Below are 19,144 nucleotides of genomic sequence, written 5' to 3'. Positions count from 1 at the left end.
GACAAAATAGCCCTTAAAGAATGAGAGTTTTTTGTTTGTTTGTTTGTTTGTTTTTTGTTTGTTTGTTTGTTTTTTGAGACGGAGTCTCACTCTGTAGCCCAGGCTAGAGTGCAGTGGCATCATCTCAGCTTACTGCAACCTCCACCTCCCGGATCCTGGTTCAAGCAATTCTCCTGCTTCAGCCTCCCAAGTAGCCGGGATTATAGGCATGCGCCACCATGCCCAGCTAATTTTTGTATTTTTGGTAGAGACAGGGTTTCACCATTTTGGCCAGACTGGTCTTGAACTCCTGACCTTTTGATCCATCTGCTGGGATTACAGGCGTGAGCCAGTGCGCCAGGCCAGCATTCTCATCCTTTGCAGCTTTGCCCTGAGGGCAGGAACAGTATGGCATAACTAATGTTCCATTAGAAAACCCACCATTATTTTGTCCAAAAGAACCAGGGGAAGAGGGCCAGGGCTACCAAAGAGTAGAGAAGGAACCCAAGAAAACAGAGAGCCAGAGAATGGAAATTCTAAATGCCATATAATAGCTTCACCTGCCTCTCTGACTGGCATAGTCTACATTCATGCTCAGGGCAAATTGAAAGCAGTCTGAGCTGAGATCTGAGTCTCTCTCTCCTCACCAGACATTAGAGAGTTTTCAGTTAGAGTTTATTTGCCTGCTAAAACCAAAATATTAACACTCTTCAGAAAGATGAAACAGAATCCAGAGTTTTCACAACATAGCATTTACAATATCGAGGATATAATCTAAATACTTGATATATGAGCCAGGAAAATGCGAACTGTTTTCAAAGATAACCCCAAGGTGATCCAGATGTTGTAACTATCTGACAAAGACTTTAAAGCAACTATTAAAACTGTGCTTAACGAAGTAAAGAAATATGTTCGTATCGCTAAAAAGAAAGGAAATCTCAGCAAAAAAGGAAAATGTAAAAAAGTCAAATGGAAACTTTAGAACTAAGAAATACAATATCTGAAATCAAAATGATGTTACTAGATGGACTTAATAGCAAAACGGAAACGACATAGGAATTGGTCTGTCAGTACCAAGATAGAGCAATGCAAAATAGCCAATATGAAGAAGAGTAAGGGAAAAGAGTGAAAAACTGAAAAGGAAACTCAGGTGTGGAACAATTGTAAAGGAGAAATAACAGGAGTAACAGGTAATTGAACCTCCAAATGGAGATGAGAGAGAGATTGTAGGAAGAGGAAGAAATAATAATAATGGCCACAACTTTCTCAAAATAGGAACACATACATAGAAGGAACAACAATTTGAGTGATCATGGCCTTAGGAGAAATAATAGAGGCTAGAAAACAATGGAGCAACATCTTTAAGATACTGAAAGAAAAGAAATTGTCAATTCAATTCTATATCTGATGACAATATCGTTATTTGAGAATGAAGATAAAATTAAACTGGCATCTTAGGTGTAGTTATATATTTGGCATACTGATAAAGAATGTGGGCTCTGGAGACAGAATCTAGATTTGAGTTTTAGCCTGGGTACCTCTTGTGATCATGGGTGAATTATATAAATTCTCTAACCTCAATTTCCTTATGTATTTTATTAAAGATTCTTTGTTGAAATATCTATACTAATGAGTAATCATGAGTAGCAATGAGAGGATGCTTTTTGAGTACTTAATATCTGCTTGGTGTATGGTAAATTGTTGGAAAATATTAGTTACCATTTATATATGCATATTTTAGCTTTCATAGTAAATACAACCAACCTTTATAGAATTTCGTATTTTCCATTTTTATCTGTTTCATTTTTGTTCAACTTTAGAGAGATTGGCTCTATTTCGAAAAGGGAAGAGCGAGACTCCGTCTCTAAAAAAAGAAAAGGGAAGAAACCACTAGTAGTATTGTAAAAGAGAAATCACTTTTGCTACTGCTTTGACTTCAACAAAAACAAGATTTAGGAAGCTCTCATTTTCAGAAAAGGAAATGAGAGGGGAAATTTTTCTCTCTTAGAAAACAAAAAAACCTCAGTACCTAATTATTAAGACTTTGTTACTATGTAAACTAAACTTGATCCAATCATCCTTTTGTTCATTTGCTGCCTTTTTGTTTGTCTCCTAATTTCTTTTTTAGAATTTTTTTTCATGGTATTTTCAAAGCGTGATTTAAACAGTTGGAGATAAACTTCTGATTTAATGTGATTTTTTTTTTCTTTTCTTTTTTTTCTTTTTAGACAAAGTTTCCCTCAGTCAACCAGACTGGAGTGCAGTGGCGTGGTCTTGGCTCACTGCAACCTCCTCTTCCCAGGATCAACTGATTCTTGTGCCTCAGCCTCCCGAGTAGCTGGGATTACAGACGTGCACCACCATCCCTGGCTAATTTTTGTATTTTTAGTAGAGACATGTTTTGCCATGTTGGCCAGGCTGGTCTCGAACTCCTGGCCTCAAGTGATCTGCCTGCCTCAGCCTCCCAAAGAGCTGGGGTTACGGGTGTGAGCCAACACACCTGGCCTAATGTGAATATTTTAAAACCTAAAACCATTTATTTTTCTTTGATGTAAAAGGTAGAGATATCTAAAGTAGATAAAGAGAGTCGCCTAGGTTTGTTAAGTTTCTCTCAGTCTGATTTGAGTTTTAATGTTCATAAGTATAAACCATAAGATGCCCCTTTTGATTTTGTTTCTGTATTTGATACGAATGGTAGTGAAAGATATTATGTATTAAATTTGGCTTTTTAAATACATAATTCATGGCATGAAAAGTCTCCAAGGAGGATATGCTTTGTTTTGTTCCCGCTAAAAAGAATTATATAATCAAACATGTTTTTTATTCCATTTGCTGGAAATCTTAAGATGTAGTTTTGGCCAGGTGTGGTTGTTCGCACCCCTAATCTCAGCACTTTGGGAGGCCAAGGCAGGAGGATTGCTTGAGCCCAGGAGTTCTAGGGCCTGGGCAGCACAGTGAGACCCCGCCTCTAACATTGCTTGAGCCTGGACAACACAGTGAGACCCCACCTCTAAAATAACTAACTAACTAAATAAATAAAAATTAGCTGGTCTTGGTGGTGCACGCTTGTGGTCCCAGCTACTTGAGAGGCTGAGGTGGGAGGATTGTGTGAATATAGCCTGAGTGACAGAGTGAGACCCTGTCTCAAAAAAAAAAATACATATATATGTATATATATGTATATCATGTATATACACCTGTACATACACATATATATGTGTGTATGTGTGTATGTATAGTTTTATTCTTAGGTCAACTATTTGCACTTTACTGTTGACATACCTGCTTTTCTTCTCTTAACCTGGTAGTTTTACTTTCACTTTTATATTTAATTCTTTTTATAAGGTATCTCAAAATCATTTTGCAAAGAAATAGATAAACAGGCAGGCTGATAGGTAAGAAGACCACTTGTTAAAGAATTCCATGTGTTGCTTTTAAAATGTCTGTCTTATTAAGACCAGTGCCTAAAAATCTATGGGCTTAGATATTCATCCCAGCATTTTTTATAATAGAGAAAAATTAGAAACAACTCAACTGCTGTCATTAGGGATCTGTTATATAAAATGTAGTTCAACTATACAGTGTATACTGCACAGTCATTAAAAATGATGTTAGAATATTGGTAATCTCAGATAAAGATTTTGAAGCAAGAAGTTAAAATTCAGCCATCCCAAAATGGCTAAACTCAGATGCCCAGACACATCATGATGGCATGGAAAATTTCCCTTCATACAGTCTTAAGTAAAGAACATAGACTAAAGTATTATATGTAGGATGAAAACTATGTCTAAAATATATAGATGATATATTACATATAAGTAGAAAAAATTATGGAAGAAAAAATGATTCTGTAGTTCTATAATTATTTAAATAAAAATAATTCCATGTTTAAGAGGGGAAAAAAAGGTTACAAAGCAGTATGAATAGGATGATATCATTTTTGTATAAAATGTATGGAGAAATAGACATAGAAGAAAGTAATGAAGTATCCCAAAATATTTTATTAATGATCATTCTTTCTGGATTGTTGCATGATATGTTTATTTTCTTTGTTTCCATTTTATGCATTCTGATATAAAACTTTTGTAGCAAGCATGAACTTTTATCATTGGTAGAAACATTGGTACTGTATTAAAATTAGAGTATAGTGGAACATCGTGGCTCATGTCTATAACTCCAGCAATTTGAAAGGCCTAGGCAGGAGGAACACTTGAGGCCAGGAGCTTGAGATCAGCCTGGGCAGCATAGCAAGAACTCTGTTGTACCAAAAAAACACAAATTTGGGCATAGTGGCACTTACCTGGAGTCCTGCCTACTCTGAGTCTGAGTCAGAAGGATCACTGGAGCCCAGAAGTTCAAGGTTACAGTGAGGTATTAATGTGCCACTGCACTTCAACCTGGGCAACAAAGCAAGATCCTGTCTCTTAAAAAAAAACAAAAAAAAAAAAAAAACAGAGAATGTAATGAAATAGATATTATAAAATATAAAATTATGTGTTTTTATGACATTAGGTAAGTACAGTTATCCCTTAGTGTCCATGGGAGATTGGTTCCTGGACGTCCCACAGATGCCAAAATCCATGAATGCTCAAATCCCTGATATAAAATGGGATAGTATTTACATATAACCTTCATCTGTTCTTCCATAGATTTTAAATCATCTGTAGATTCCTTAGAATACCTAATTATGTTAGTCCATTTGTATTGCTTTAAAGAAATATCTAAGACTGGGTAATTTATAAAGAAAAGAGATTTATTTTGACATATGGGCTATAAGTTCTGCAGGCTATATAGGAAGCATGTGCCAGCATCTGCTCCTGGTGAGGGCCTCAGGAAGCTTCTAATCATGGTGGAAAGCAAAGGGGAAGCAGGCACATCACATGGAGAGAACAAAAGCAAAAGAGAGAGTGGGAAGGTGCCACAATCTTTTAAACAACCTGATCTCTTGTGAACTCAGAGCAAGAACTCACTTATTACCACAAGGAGGGTGCTAAGCCATTCATGAGGGTTGTAGGTCATGACCTACCCCCATGACCCAAACACCTCCCACTATGCCCCGCTTTAACATTGGGGATCACATTTCAACATGAGATTTGGAGAGGAACACACACATACAAACGATGGATGCATAGTTTGGATGCTGTATAAGTATTTGTTATATTGTTACACAGCATATGCTATGTAAATAGTTGTAAATGCTGTATAAATAGTTTTTATACTGTCGTTTAGAGAATAATAACAAGGAAAAATGTCTGTACATGTTCACAGATTTTTAAAAATTTTCTTCGATATACAGCGTGTTGAATACACAAATGTGGAACCCATGGATACGAAAGGCCAGGTATACAGATTATAATCTTGTAATATATGTATAAACATATCAAAATGTATACTGGAGTATATAGAGACCTTTTACATTGAAATAGAGTAAAAAATACTTAAAACATTTCAATTATATAAGTACATACAAGAGGCATTTAAGTATAAACATGTACACATAGATGAAATTGTTCCCTTCACATCCAATCTTACATTCCAGGAGATACAGTAGAGCTATCAGTGCAGATTGTGCGGTAAATCTTAGTTCACTCAAATTCGCATGAAATAGCTAACAACAATAAAAACTTTCTTTTTGTGAATAATGCATTCCCTTTACTTTCCCTTTTCCTTTAAATAGAAATATGGGGCCCCTTTTTCTTGATTGTTGATCTTTCGGTTTTTAAGTTAGGTAATGTCTGGTGAAAATAAGCTGTTTTAGATGCCAAGATTGTTGAAGAAATTACCCCTTGGGTTACTGGGAAGATCTGCAGTTGATCCAAAATCTGTTTTTCTTTATGCTTCTCAATTTGAGGGTATTCAAAAAGCTGAATCTATTTGTATTTCTTTTTTGTTTTTTTGAAATGGAGTCTCGCTCTGTCACCAAGGCTGGTGTGCATTGGTGTGATCTAGGCTCACTGTAACCTCTGCCTCCCGGGTTCAAGCAATTATCTTGCCTCTGCCTCCTGAGTAGCTGGGATTACAAGCATGTGCCACTGTGCTAGGCTAATTTTTGTGTTTTTAGTAGAGATGGGGTTTCAGCATGTTGGCCAGACTGGTCTCGAACTCCTGACCTCAAGTGATTCGCCCACCTCAGCCTCCCAAAGTGCTGAGATTACAGTCGTGAGCCACAGCACCCAGCCTTTATTTGCATTTCTTAAATCATTCCATGGTTTTTAGTAAAGTCTAAATGGACATTGTATTTTCATAGTTTTATTTGCGTTTTCTTGTCACTGTTTCATATTCTTCATTTTAAGACTTTTAGAAAGTTGTAAAAATCATGTCATTTAAAAATAAATTATACATTTTTTTGTTACAGAATGTATATTTTGTCTATTATTCATACCACTTTCATGTTACTTCTGTTATCAAGCTACTGTTTTACTGCTCTTTTTCTGTATGAGTTCACTAACTGTATTTTACCCTCTTTATATTTATAGGGTAGTGGTTAAATGTGAGATTTTAACTCATTTATATCTAATGTTCCATTTTTGGAATGCCAAGCTTGTGGGAGTTATTTGTATCCTACTGCTCAAGGTCATGGTCAAGGTCTGATTTTTCACACACAAAAATTGCAACCTCCAGCATAAATGGGTTAAAGCCACTGAAGTACAATCCCAAACCTGCCAATGATTAACTATATTACCTTATCCAAGTTACCTACTAAATTCATACCTCAGTTTCCTCATCTCTGATGAATACTAAATCATGCATGTAAATGACTATAGGATCCAAATGTTAACTTTTACAATTATTCCATTTATAAAAACTTAACTGATATATTGTTATTATTTTTGTCCGTATATTAATCTGTTCATTCAACAAACATTTAATAATTAACAGGTCTAATGGCCTAGGACTGTAGCAGTTTTTGCCCTCTTGAAGTTTATATTTTAGTTGAAATATAACTAAAATGAAAAACGTTTTCTTTTTTGCTTGCACAGATTCTAGGGGAAAAAGTTATTTGGCATCAGTTATTCTGTTGGATCAGTTCATTACTGTGCTTTAAATTCTTACCTTCATTCAAATGAAAACTGTAATCTTCCATATATAGCTATTTATACCAGTGCCACCCAAAGTGTTGGCTGTGGACCAGTGCTAATCCATATGAGATAATTATAAAACTTCAGAGTAAGCTATAAACTTACAGTTTCTGAGGGTCAAGGATTTGAGCATACCATAGCCGAATGCCTCTGGTTTATGAGGGTCCAGTCAAGTTATTATCTAGGGCAGTAGTCTTATTTGAAGACTTGACTAGAGGAGGATCCACTTCTATGGTCACTCACATGACCTCCTCACAGGGCTGTCTCACGTGGCAGCTGGCTTCCCCAGAGGTAGTAATCCAAGTGAGAATAAGAACATCTAAAATGGAAGTCACATTCCTTTATAAACCATTGTAGTTTTTTTTTTTTTAACTTTTGTTTTAGGTTCAGGGGGTACATGTACAAGTTTATTAGATAGGCAAATTGCATGTCATGGGGTATGGTGTACAGATTTTCACCCAGGTAATAAGCATAGTACCCAATATGCAGTTTTTCAATCCTCTGCCTCCTCCCACCCTCCACCTGCCCAGTGTCTGTTGTTCCCTTCTTTGTGTATGCAAAGTTTAGCTCCTACTTTTAAGTGAGAACATGTGGTTTTTGGTCTTCTGTTTCTACGTTAGTTTGCCTAGGATGATGACCTCCAGCTCCATACATTTTGTATCAGAGGACGTGATCTCATCCATTATTATAGCTGCATAGTATTCCTTTATATATATGTACCACTTTTTTAAAAAAAAGTCCAGTCTACCATTAATGGGCATTTAGGTTGATTCCATGTCTTTGCTATTGTGAATAGTGCTGCAATGAAAATACACATGCATGTATCTTTTATGGTAGAACAATGTATATTCCTTTGGATATATACCCAATAATGGCATTGCCAGATCAAATGATAATTCTGTTTTAAGTTCTTTGAGAAATCGCCAGACTGCCTTCCCCAATGACTAAACTAACTTTCATTCCCACCAATAGTATATGAGTGTTCCCTTTTCTCTACAACTTTGAAAGCATCTGTTATTTTTTGGTTTTTTTAAAAATAGCAATTCTGACCTGTGGGAGGTGGTATCTCATTGTGATTTTGATTTCCATTTCTCTAGTGATTAGTAATGTTGAGCATTTTAAAATATACTTGTTGGTCACGTGTATGTCTTTTTTTGAAAAGTATCTGTTCATGTTTTTGCCCACTTTTTAATGGGATTATTCCTTTTTTTTTTCTACTTCTTTTTTTTTTCTTTTAAAGATGGGGTTTCACCATGATGGCCAGGCTGGTCTTGAACTCCTGACCCACCCACCTCAGCCTCCCAAAGTGCTGGAATTACAGGCGTGAGCCACCATGCCTGGCTTGATTATTCTTTTTTTGCTTTAAAATTTTGTTTCAGTTGCTTATAGATGCTGGATATTAGACCTTTGTTGGATGCATAGTTTGCAGATATTTTCTTGCATTCTGTAGGTTCTGCTTATTCTGTTGATAGTTTCTTTTGCTGTGGAAAACTTCTTTACTTTAATTAGGTCCCATTTGTCAGTTTTTGTTTTCATTGCAATTGCTTTTGGCATCTTCATCATAAAATCTTTGCCAAAGCTTGTGTCCAGAATGGTATTTCCTAGGCTGTCTTCCAGGGTTTTTGAAGTTTTAGGTTTTACATTTAAATCTTTAATCCATCTTGAGTTGATTTTTGTACATAGTGTAATGAAAGGATCCAGTTTCAGTCTTATGCATCTGGCTATCCAGTTATCTCAGCAGCATTTATTGAATAGGGAGTTCTTTCTCCATTGCGTGCTTTTGTTGATTTTTGTCAAAGATCAAATGATTGTAGTCATGTGGTCATATTTTTGGGCTCTCTATTCTGTTCCATTAGTGTGTATGTCTGTTTTGTACCAATACCATGATGTTTTGGTTACTGTATCCTTGTAGCATAGTTTGAAGTCCAGTAATGTGATGCCTCCAGCTTTGTTCTTTTTGCTTAGGGTTACCTTGGCTATTGAGGCTCTTTTTTGGTTTCATAGGAAATTTAAAATAGTTATTTCTAGTTAAAGTTTTTTGAAGAATGTCATTTGTAGTTTGATAGGAATAGCACTGAATCTATATTTGCTTTAGGCAGTATGAGTCTTTTAACAATGTTGATTCATCCTATCCATGAGCATGGGATGTTTTTCCATTTGTTTGTGTTATCCCTCATTTATTATAGCAGTGTTTTTAAATTCTCACTGTAGAGATCTTTCACCTCCCTTTCAATACCTGGTTAAATGTTTTATTCTTTTTGTGGCTATTGTGAATGGGAGTGCTTTCCTGATTTGGCTCTCAGCTTGGAGGTTATTGGTGTATAAAAATGCAACATATTTTTGTATATTGATTTTGTATCCTGAAGCTTTGCTGAAGTTTATCATATCAAGGAGCTTTTGGGGTCGGACGTGTTGGCTCAAGCCTGTAATCCCAGCATTTTGGGAGGCTGAGGCAGGTGGATTGCTTGAGGTCAGAAGTTCAGTACCAGCCTGACCAACACGATGAAACCCTGTCTCTACTAAAAATACAAAAATTAGCTAGGTGTGGTGGTGCATTCCTGTAGTCCCAGCTACTCAGAAGGCTGAGGCTGTAGAATCACTTGAACCCAGGAGGCAGAGGTTGCAATGAGCCGAGATCATGCCACTGCACTCTAGCTTGGGTGACAGAGCGAGATCCTGTCTCAAAATAAAAAAAATAATAAAACAAAGAGATTTTTGGCTGAGACTATGACGTTTTGTAGGTATAGAATGATATTGTCTGCAAAGAGGGATAGATTGAATTCCTCTCTTCCTATTCTTCTATATGCCTTTTATTTCTTTCTCTTGTCTGATTGCTTTGGCTAGGACATCCAATACTGTATTGAATAGGAGTGGTGTGAGAGGGCATCCTTCTCTTTTGCCATTTTTCAAGGGAAATGCTTCCAGCTTTTGCCCATTCTGTATGATATTGGCTGTGGGTTTTTCATAGATGGCTCTTACTATTTTCAGGTATATTCCTTCAATGCCTAGTTTGTTGAAGGTTTTTAACAGAAAGAGATGTTGAATTGTAACAAAAGCCTTTTCTGCATCTGTTAAGATGATCATGTGGTTTTTGTTTCTAGTCTGTTCATGTGGCGAATAACATTGATTTGCATTTGTTGAGCCAACCTTGCGTCCCAGGGATAGAGCCTACTTGACCCTTGTGGATTAACTTTTTGATGTGCTGCTGAATTCTGTGTACTAGTATTTTGTTGAGTATTTTTGCATCTGTGTTCATCGAGTATATTGGCCTAAAGTTTTTGAATTGTGTCTCTGCTGGGTTTTGGTATCAAGATGTTGCTGGTCTCATAGAATAAGTTATGAAGGGGTCCCTCCTCCTCAACTTTTGGAATAGTGTTAATAGGAATGGTATGAGATCTTCCTTATACATCTAGTAGAATTTGTGAATTCATCTGGTCCTGGTCTTCTTCTGGTTGGTAGGCATTTTTTTTTTTTTCTGATTCAATTTGGAACTCATTATTGGTCTGTTCAGGGATTCAGTGTCTTCCTGGTTCAATCTTGGGAAGATATATTTTTCCAAGAATTTGTTTCTTTTATGCACATAGAACCATTAGGTTTTCTAGCTTACCTGCGCAGAGGTCTTCATATGTGAATATTCACTTAGGATGGCTGGCAAAATATTAAAGATATATTAGGAAAAGTTATAGATTAGTCTCAAACTGTTTGGAATGCTGAAAGGTTTTATTGGAGCAGGCCAAAGGTGGCCGGCTGGTCCATTAAGCTAGGGAGAAGATAGTGACCAGGCTTTCCCAGTTAAGTCTGTTTACTCCCCATCCCTTTATCTCTAACTGTTTACTCATGTAAACTTTGTGCTGGATAGCCCTCTGAGTGGGAGATCAAAGGGAAATTACCTGTTAGTAGTGTTTACTCTGTGCCCAGAACCTAAAGCTTTTATCATTCATAAAACCACTCTTTTAGCCATGTTAATTATCCACAAGTGTGTTAACTTAGAACCTCTGTTGTAAAATCTTGATGGAGTAAATGTGTGGATGGACAGAGGGCTTTGGTCAATAGGTTGCATTTTGCCCTCTGAAAGCAGCCAATGGCCATCCCTAGCCCATTTGTATCACTGTAACGGTGTGAAAATGCATTCATTCATCTGTTGTTGAGTCTGGGTGTGCAGGTCAGACTTCCTCAGGTGGTTGATGTCTCATTCATAATGACCTCTGATGATTTTTTGTATTTCTGTGGGGTCGGTAGTAACATACCCTTTGTCATTTTAAATTGTGTTTATTTGGCTCTTCTCTCCTTTTTTCATTATTAGTCTAGATAGTGGTTTATCTGTCTTACTAATTCTTTCAAATAACCTACTTCTTGATTCACTGATCTTTTGTATGGCTTTTCACGTATCAGTTTCCTTCAGTTAGGCTCCGATTTTGGTTATTTCTTGTCTTCTGCTACTCTTGGGGTTGGTTTTCTCTAGTTTTTCTAGTTTCTGTAATTGTGTTTTTAGGTTGCTTATTTGGGATCTTTTTTCTTTTTTCTTTTTGATGTAAGAAAAGAGAAGAAAAAAGTAATTTCATGCTATAAACTTCCCTCTTAACGCTGCTTTGGCTGTGTTTGAGAGATTCTGGTACATTGTATCTTTTTTCTCATTAGCTTCAAAGAATTTTTTGATTTCTGCCTTAATTTCATTATTTGCCTAGAAAACATTCAGGAGCAGATTATTTAATTTCTATGTAATTGTGTGGTTTTGAATGATTTTCTTAGCATTTATTTATATTTTTGTTACACTGTGATAAGAGAACGTGGTTGGTGTGATTTAGGTATTTTTGAATTTGCTGAGGATTGTTTTATGCCAAGTGTGTGGTCTATTTTAGAGTATATGCCTGTGCCAATGAAAAGAATATGTATTCTGTTGATTTGGGGTGGAGAGTTCTGTAGATGTCACTGAGTCCATTTGGTCATATGTAGAGTTCAGATCCTGAATATCTTTGTTAGTTTTTCACCTTGATGAGATGTCTAATATTATCAGTGGGGTGTTAAAATCTCTCACTATTATTGTGTGGTTATCTAAGTCTCTTCATAGGTCTCGAAGAACTTGTTTTATGAGTCTGGGTGCTCCTGTGTTGAGTGCATATACATTTAGGAAAGTTAGGTCCTTTTGTTGAATTGAGCCCTTGGCCATTATGTAATGCCTCTCCTTGTCTTTTTTGATCTTTGTGTATTTAAAGTCTGTTTTGTTGAAATTACAATAGCAATCCATGCTTTTTTCTGAGTTCTGTTTGCTTTAAAGATTTTTCTTCATCCCTTTACTTTGAGTCTGTGGGGGTCATTGCATGTGAGATGGGTCTACTGAAGACAGCATACCATTGGGTTTTGCTTCTTTAGCCAAGTTATCATTCTGTCTTTTAATTGTGGTGTGCATTCAAGGTTAGTATTGATGTTTGCAAATTTGATGCTGTCATGTTGTTAGTTGGTTATTATGAAGACTTGTTTTTGTGGCTCTTTTATAATGTCACTGATCTGTGTAGTTAAATGTGTTTTTATAGTGTCCACTAACAGTCTTTCCTTTCCATATTTAGCACTTCCTTCAGGACCTCAGTAAGGCAGGTATGGTGGTAATTAAATCAATTAGCATTTGCTTGTCTGAAAAGGATCTTATTTCTCTTTTGCTTGTGAAGCTTAGTTTGGCTGGATATGGAATTCTTGACTGAAAATTTTTTTTTAAAGAATGCTGAATATAGGACCCCAATCTCTTCTGGCCAGTAAGGTTTCTGCTGACAAGTCTGCTGTTAGCCATTTAATAGGGTTCCCTTTGTAGGTGCCCTGCCTCTTCTCTCTAGCTACCTTTAACATTTTTTCTTTCATTTTGACCTTGGAGACTCTGATGACTATGTGCTTTGGGATGGTCTTCTTGTTCAGTATTTCATAGGGATTCTCTTCATTTCCTGAATTTGAATGTTGGCCTGTCTGGTGAAGTTGGTGAAAATTTCATGGGCAATATCCTGAAATATGCTTTTCAAGTTGCTTACTTTCTCTCTCTCTTTTTCAGCATTGCTGATGAGTCATAGATTTGGTCTCTTTAACATAATCCCATATTTCTTGGAGGTTTCGTTCAGTATTGTTTTTTTTCTTTATTATTGCATGACTGGATTATTTCAGAGAGCTAGTCTTCAAGCTCTGAGATTCTTTCCTCAGTCTGGTGGATTCTGCTATAAATACTTGGGGTTGCATTATAAAATTCTTCTGGTGTGTTTTTCAAGTTTTATCAGTTGAATTTGGTTCTTTCATATAATGGCCATTTGATCTATTACCTCCTGCACTGTTTTATTGTAATCCTTAGATTTCTTGGATTGGGTTTTAACCATCTGCTATGATCAGTGATCTTTGTTCCTATCTATATTTTGAATTCTGTTTCTGACATTTCAGCCTAGTTAAGAACCATTGCCTGGGAACTAGTGTGGGATGATTTGGAGGTAAGAAGACACTCCGGCTTTTTGAGTTGCTAGAGTTCTTGTGTTGGTTCTTTCTCATTTGTGTGGGCTGATGTCCCTTCAGTTTTTGATATTGTTGTCCTTTGGATTTTTTTCTTTTTTCTTCTTTGATGCCCTTGGGGATTTGCTTATGGTATAAGGTGGGTTCAATTGACTAGCTTTGATTCTAATCTGCTCCTGGGTCTTGGAGGAAACCCCTCTGATTACTGTCTCTATGCTTGCATTTTTTGGGGGGTGTTCTTGTCATCAGGGGCCTCAGTTGGCAGACAGACTGCACTCTTGCCACATCAGCCCTAATCTGCTATTTGTGTGCTTCCTGGGAAAACATGGGGTTGCGCTTGCTTACAGAGTTCAGGTGGAAGTAGGAACCCTGGGTTGGAACTTCTAATAGATGTGGCCCATCTGGCTAAAAGAGGCAGGGTGGGTGAAATTGCCTGCTCTGATATCTGGGTGTTTCCAGGGCAACAGGAGGCTGTACCCCTCAGCAAATTCTCGCAGAAGTAAGACCTCTGGGCCAGAAGCTCTAGCAGGCATAGCTCTCCTGACTACCAGTGGTGGGGGTGGGTAGAGCCACCCACCCTTACCCCTGAGTGTTTGCTGGGACAGACACCACTGTGCCCACCACTAGCTGAGTTCCCACAGAAGCAGGACCCCTGGGCTAAAGCTTTAGCGTATGTTGAACCCCTGCTCCCCCAACCCACCCCAGCTACCAGAGGCAAGGGTGGTGGTAAGGGTGGCACACTTTCCTGTCTGGGTATTTACTCGGACAACAGGAAGCTGTGCCCTCCTGCGAGTTCACACAGATGTGGGGCCTCTGGGCCAGAAGCTCTTGCAAGCATCACCTGCCTGGCTACCTGTGACAGGGGTAGGTGGAGTGGCTGGCCAAATTCTGGCTGAAGCAGGACCACTGGGCTGGAAACTGTTTCTGAGCCCCATCCAGCAAGGAGTAGTAGAACAATCTTAATGCTTTCAGGCACTGCAGCTGCGGCCCTTACTGGGGCTATAAAGCTGGTGCTGGTCTTCTCCAGGGCCCAAGGCTTGTAGAGGCCCTTGGACTTCAGAGTTACCTTTACCAAACATCCCAGTGGCTCTCTGCCTCAGTCTAGAAGCGTGGGGAGTGAGGAGATGAGGGGGCCAGGGAAAATCTCCCAAACTGTCTTGCACAGGACCCTGCGGAAAGTGTAAATCTCGCTGAGGCCTCACTCACCCATTCCAGTGTTGGTTAGGTTCTCTTGGCTCTGTGCTCAGCCCAGACGGGGTACTTAGCTTCATTTCTCCTGCTCTCTGTGTTCCCCTGCTGCCTTGATAGATCTCAGCATTGTTTCTCAGATGATCAGCCTGCAGGATCAGTGTTCATGAGCTGTTTTGCTTATTCTCTGTGAGAGCAGCACACATGAGCTGCTTCTAGTCTGCCATCTTGGCCCCACTAACCTAACTCATTTTTGGATGTTACATTCCATCACTTCTGCTTCTGCTATATTCTATTTGTTAGAAGCAAGTCTCTTAATTACACATTATGGCATTAGTTTGTTGTATCTTTCTTGCCTTTCCTAGCATCTGGGAAGTATTACTGAAAGTAATTATTTTAGTAGTGTCAGAAAATGTATATTTTATAATAATTATTTTAGTAGTGTTAGAAAAGGATATTTTCTTTGCAGTTCAGATTTTATTTTCTAGTGCATTTTGTAGTATAGAAATAAGTGCTTTATATGCTGGAGGTTGCTGTTAACACTTTATGAATTTTCATAATGCTATACCATGTGCACATAGCAGTGTCAGAATTAGCCTTAAACAATTTATTGGCATTGGGCAAATGGTTTTTCTCAAAAACATTAATTCAGTGGGCTTTGCCAATATGCTAATGCCATTGTGATTTAAAATTCTGATCTGATAAATTTAAGCTCTTGCCTTTTAATAAAGATGATTATTTTGACCTTTTAGAAATTATAGACACATAGCCAAAACCAAAAAAGGAAGAATTTTTCATGGCTTTTAGAGCTTTAACATTGACATTATCCTAAAATTGAAATCCAGGTATTTTAGTTTAATTTAAATTAAAAAACCATATTAAGATAACCAAATTTAGGCCACGTGAAGTGGCTCACACCTGTAATCCCAGCACTTTGGGAGGCCAAGACAAGCAGATCACCTGAGGGCATGAGTTTGAAACCAGCCTGACTAACATAGTGAAACCCCATCTCTACTAAAAATACAACCGTTAGCTGGGCTTGGTTGTATATGCCTGTAATACCAGCTACTCAGGAAGCTGAGACAGGAGAATTGCTTGAATCCAGGAGGTTGAGGTTACAGTGAGCTGAGATCACACTACTGCACTCCAGCCTGGGCAACAGAGTGAGATTCTGTCTCAAAAAAAAAAAAAAAAAAAAAAAAAAAAAAGATAATCAAATTTAGACACATAAAAATTTTGAAACTAATACCTAATGTTGAATTTGATCTCCTGATGTTTAACTGTGTTAATGCATTGTCATAATGTGCTTGGAATGACTGATTTAAAAGTCACACCTATGACTGTCTAGAATACTTGTAAAAACACTTTATATTAATGAAACCTGATTCACTTGTCAATGAAACCTGACAAGTGAATGCATTTTTATGGAGTAGGTACCATTTGTTCTTTCTTACTTCCCTAAAGTTAGTTGGTACTTTGTGTATGTGTGTGTGGCAGGGGATAGAGGGTGATATTTTTTCAAGTCATTTATTTAGCAATAAAGATTTTTGTTGGTGTTCTGTGATTTCTCAATTATTACATGCTAATATTTGCAGCCAGCCCTGTGGGCTTGATCACGTTTTAGAGAAATAAGTAATAATGAAAGTGAGTGGAGAGAATTCACATCTAATATATGCTTATTGTGTGTTTATGAGGTACATGTTATCACACATTTACGCCTCAACAACCCTGAAAAGTAAGTTTTACAAACAAGAATACCAAGATTCATAGTCTTTGAAATAACTTAAATTGCCCAGGAAGACACAGCTAATAGCTATCTAAGTAAGTTTCAGAGTTTAAATTTAAATCCAGGTCTATCTGGTTTCAAAGCATATACTTCTTACGGTATATCATAATGTCTCTTTGGGACTAAACTTTTTAAAAGTCTTCTTAAACAGCATATTTAGATCTCATTAATTTAAAAAAAGTTATCAGTAATCTGGACTGCTTTTTCTTTTATGAAAAAAATTAAGCTAACATAAACCACATGTTACGCTAACATAAACCACATACTGTGATAACTTATGCTCTTTTTCATAAACCTTCCATTAGTGTTTTTTGAAACTTCAAAAAAAAATTACCAAATAAAAACCAAGTTATGGTATCTCAAAGGTGAGAGAGATATCATCTCATCAATTTTTGAAGGGACAGGGTGTTGGGAGCTTTCTGGTGAAGACCAGAAAACCGACTAAATTCTAAAAAACTGTAACATTCATCTCATCAATTGAGAATATTTTTACTAATTTAGTATAAATCCCAGATGCCATTGTTTAGTATCAGATGCTTTTTATGTAATATGGGTTTAAGTGTTTTTGTTTTGTTTTTTTTTTGAGAGTTTTGTTCTCGTTGTCCAGGCTGGAGCACAATGGCGCAATCTTGGCTCACTGCAACCTCCGCCTCCTGGATTCAAGCAATTTTCCTGCCTTAGCCTCCTGAGTAGCTGGGATTACAGGCCCACACCACCATGCCCAGCTAATTTTTTGTATTTTTAGTAGAGACAGGGTTTTGTCATGTTGTCCAGGCTGGTCTTGAACTCTTCACCTTAGGTGATCCACCTGCCTCAGCCTCCCAAAGTGCAGGGATTACAGGCATGAGTCACTGCGCTCTGCTGTTTAAGTATATTTTTATAGCACAGGGTTAATAATAGTTTCCAAATTGACTATCAGTATTTTAAAAGTAGAGCTCTTTTTTTAACAGTATGATCTTGGAAAAAATTTTATCAAGGATTTTTGTTTTTTAATTTATTGGGCAGGAGGAAGGTGTGTGAGTATGTTTTTAAATCATTTTGGCTTAATCACTCTAAGACCACAACTTCTTGCTGGTGGTTTTTTTTTTTTGTTTGTTTTTTTTTTTTTTTCTTCTGCCATGTTTGGCAAGTTCTGAAGCAGCATATTTGAGATGTTTCATTTTTTTTTTGTTTTTGGTATTTAGGCATGTATGATACGACTAGGAAGATAACAATGATTTTCAGAGTTTACTTGTGGAAACCATCTTTTAAAATTCTTCAATAGTAAACAGCTGTTACTTGAAACTGTTATTGCAGTCTTTGAGTTGGTAACAATCTCAGTATGTTAGTGTTCACACAAATACTTCTTACTTTGTTTCTTTCTTTTCTTTTTTTGAGGTAGAGTGTCACTTTGTCACCCAGACTGGAATGCAGTGGCACTTTCATGGTTCACTGCAGCCTAGACCTACTAGGCTTCAGAGGTACTCCCACTTCAGCTTCCCAAGTAGCTGGGACTGCCCAGCTACTTTTTAAATTTTTTTTTAGAAACAGGGGTCTCACTCTGTTGCTGGGGCTGGTCTTAAAACCCTGGGCTGAAGCAATACTCCCACCTCAGCCCCGCAAAGGACTGGGATTACAGGAATAAGCCACCACACCCTGCCCGCATACATGCTTCTAAGGAATTTGGAGAATCAAATCAATGAAGGTTACTATGAGTGTTCCCCTTTTTGTAGGCTATCCATTTATTCTTTTATATTAGTGATAGAATACATATGAAGAAATTATAGAAGAGCTGTAGAGTAGCATTAGTAGAAAAGAGATCTAAGAAAATATTTGAGGTTTTTATCTAAAATTTCATTTGAACAGAGTTATGTTGCTAAGGAGTTTTAAACCCCTACCATACACTATTAGACATGTAAGAAAACTAAAAAATCAGTAGCAGTGGATCAAGAAACAATATCAAGATTAGAACTCAGAAGAAACTTAGGAGCAGTTTGGCAAAGGGGACAATTGAAAGGATCATTTTTTCAGGACAGGAAAATATTAATAGCTTATACAATTCTTTTTCATTTTATTAGATATCTTCCTTCCAATAGTGTGGAGTGTAGAGATAAATAGTACAATATCTCGATTTCTTACTCATAGTGTAATGCTAACCTATTATCCTGGCTTCTGTTGTAATTTTTTTTTTTTTTTTTAAAGACACAGGTCCTATCACCCTGTCTCTTAAAAACTCTTGCTCTGTTGCCCAGGCTGGAGTGCAGTGGCATAACCATGGCTCACTGCAGCCTCCAATCAACTCCTGGGCTAAGTGTTCCTCCTGCTTCGGGGACCCAGGAAGGTAGGACTACAGGCACATGTCAACACACCTGGCTGGTTATTTTTTTATAAAGACAGGGTCTCACTGTGTTGCCCAGGCCGGTATTGAGTTCCTAACCTGAAGTGGTCCTTCCACACTTAGCCTCCCAAAGTGCTGTAATCACAGCCCTGAGCCACTGCACCTGTCCTAACTTTATATTAAAACCATAATATTCTAGATTATAGAACTTAAAAAATAACAGTACCAAAAAAGGTACTACAGGAGAAACATTTTCTCCTTTTCTAAGGACATAGTATGAACTATCCCTTAAGACCTGTACACTTTACTGAAACAAAA

At 37.3% G+C, this 19,144-nt stretch overlaps 1 protein-coding gene and 1 pseudogene across 2 annotated transcripts in view; one reads left to right on the top strand and one right to left on the bottom strand.

Moving 5' to 3' along the window:
- POLK (DNA polymerase kappa) overlaps window positions 1-19,144 on the top strand; it is a 96,626-nt gene that overhangs the window by 17,018 nt on the left and 60,464 nt on the right. The window lies entirely within an intron of this gene.
- Window positions 16,920-16,976, bottom strand: LOC120365730 (U7 small nuclear RNA; annotated as a pseudogene).

Source organism: Saimiri boliviensis, chromosome 1 (genome assembly GCF_048565385.1).
Source record: "Saimiri boliviensis isolate mSaiBol1 chromosome 1, mSaiBol1.pri, whole genome shotgun sequence".
Lineage (NCBI taxonomy): Eukaryota > Metazoa > Chordata > Mammalia > Primates > Cebidae > Saimiri > Saimiri boliviensis.
Note: the sequence above shows the minus strand (reverse complement) of the source record. Positions and strands in the feature narration are given on the sequence as shown.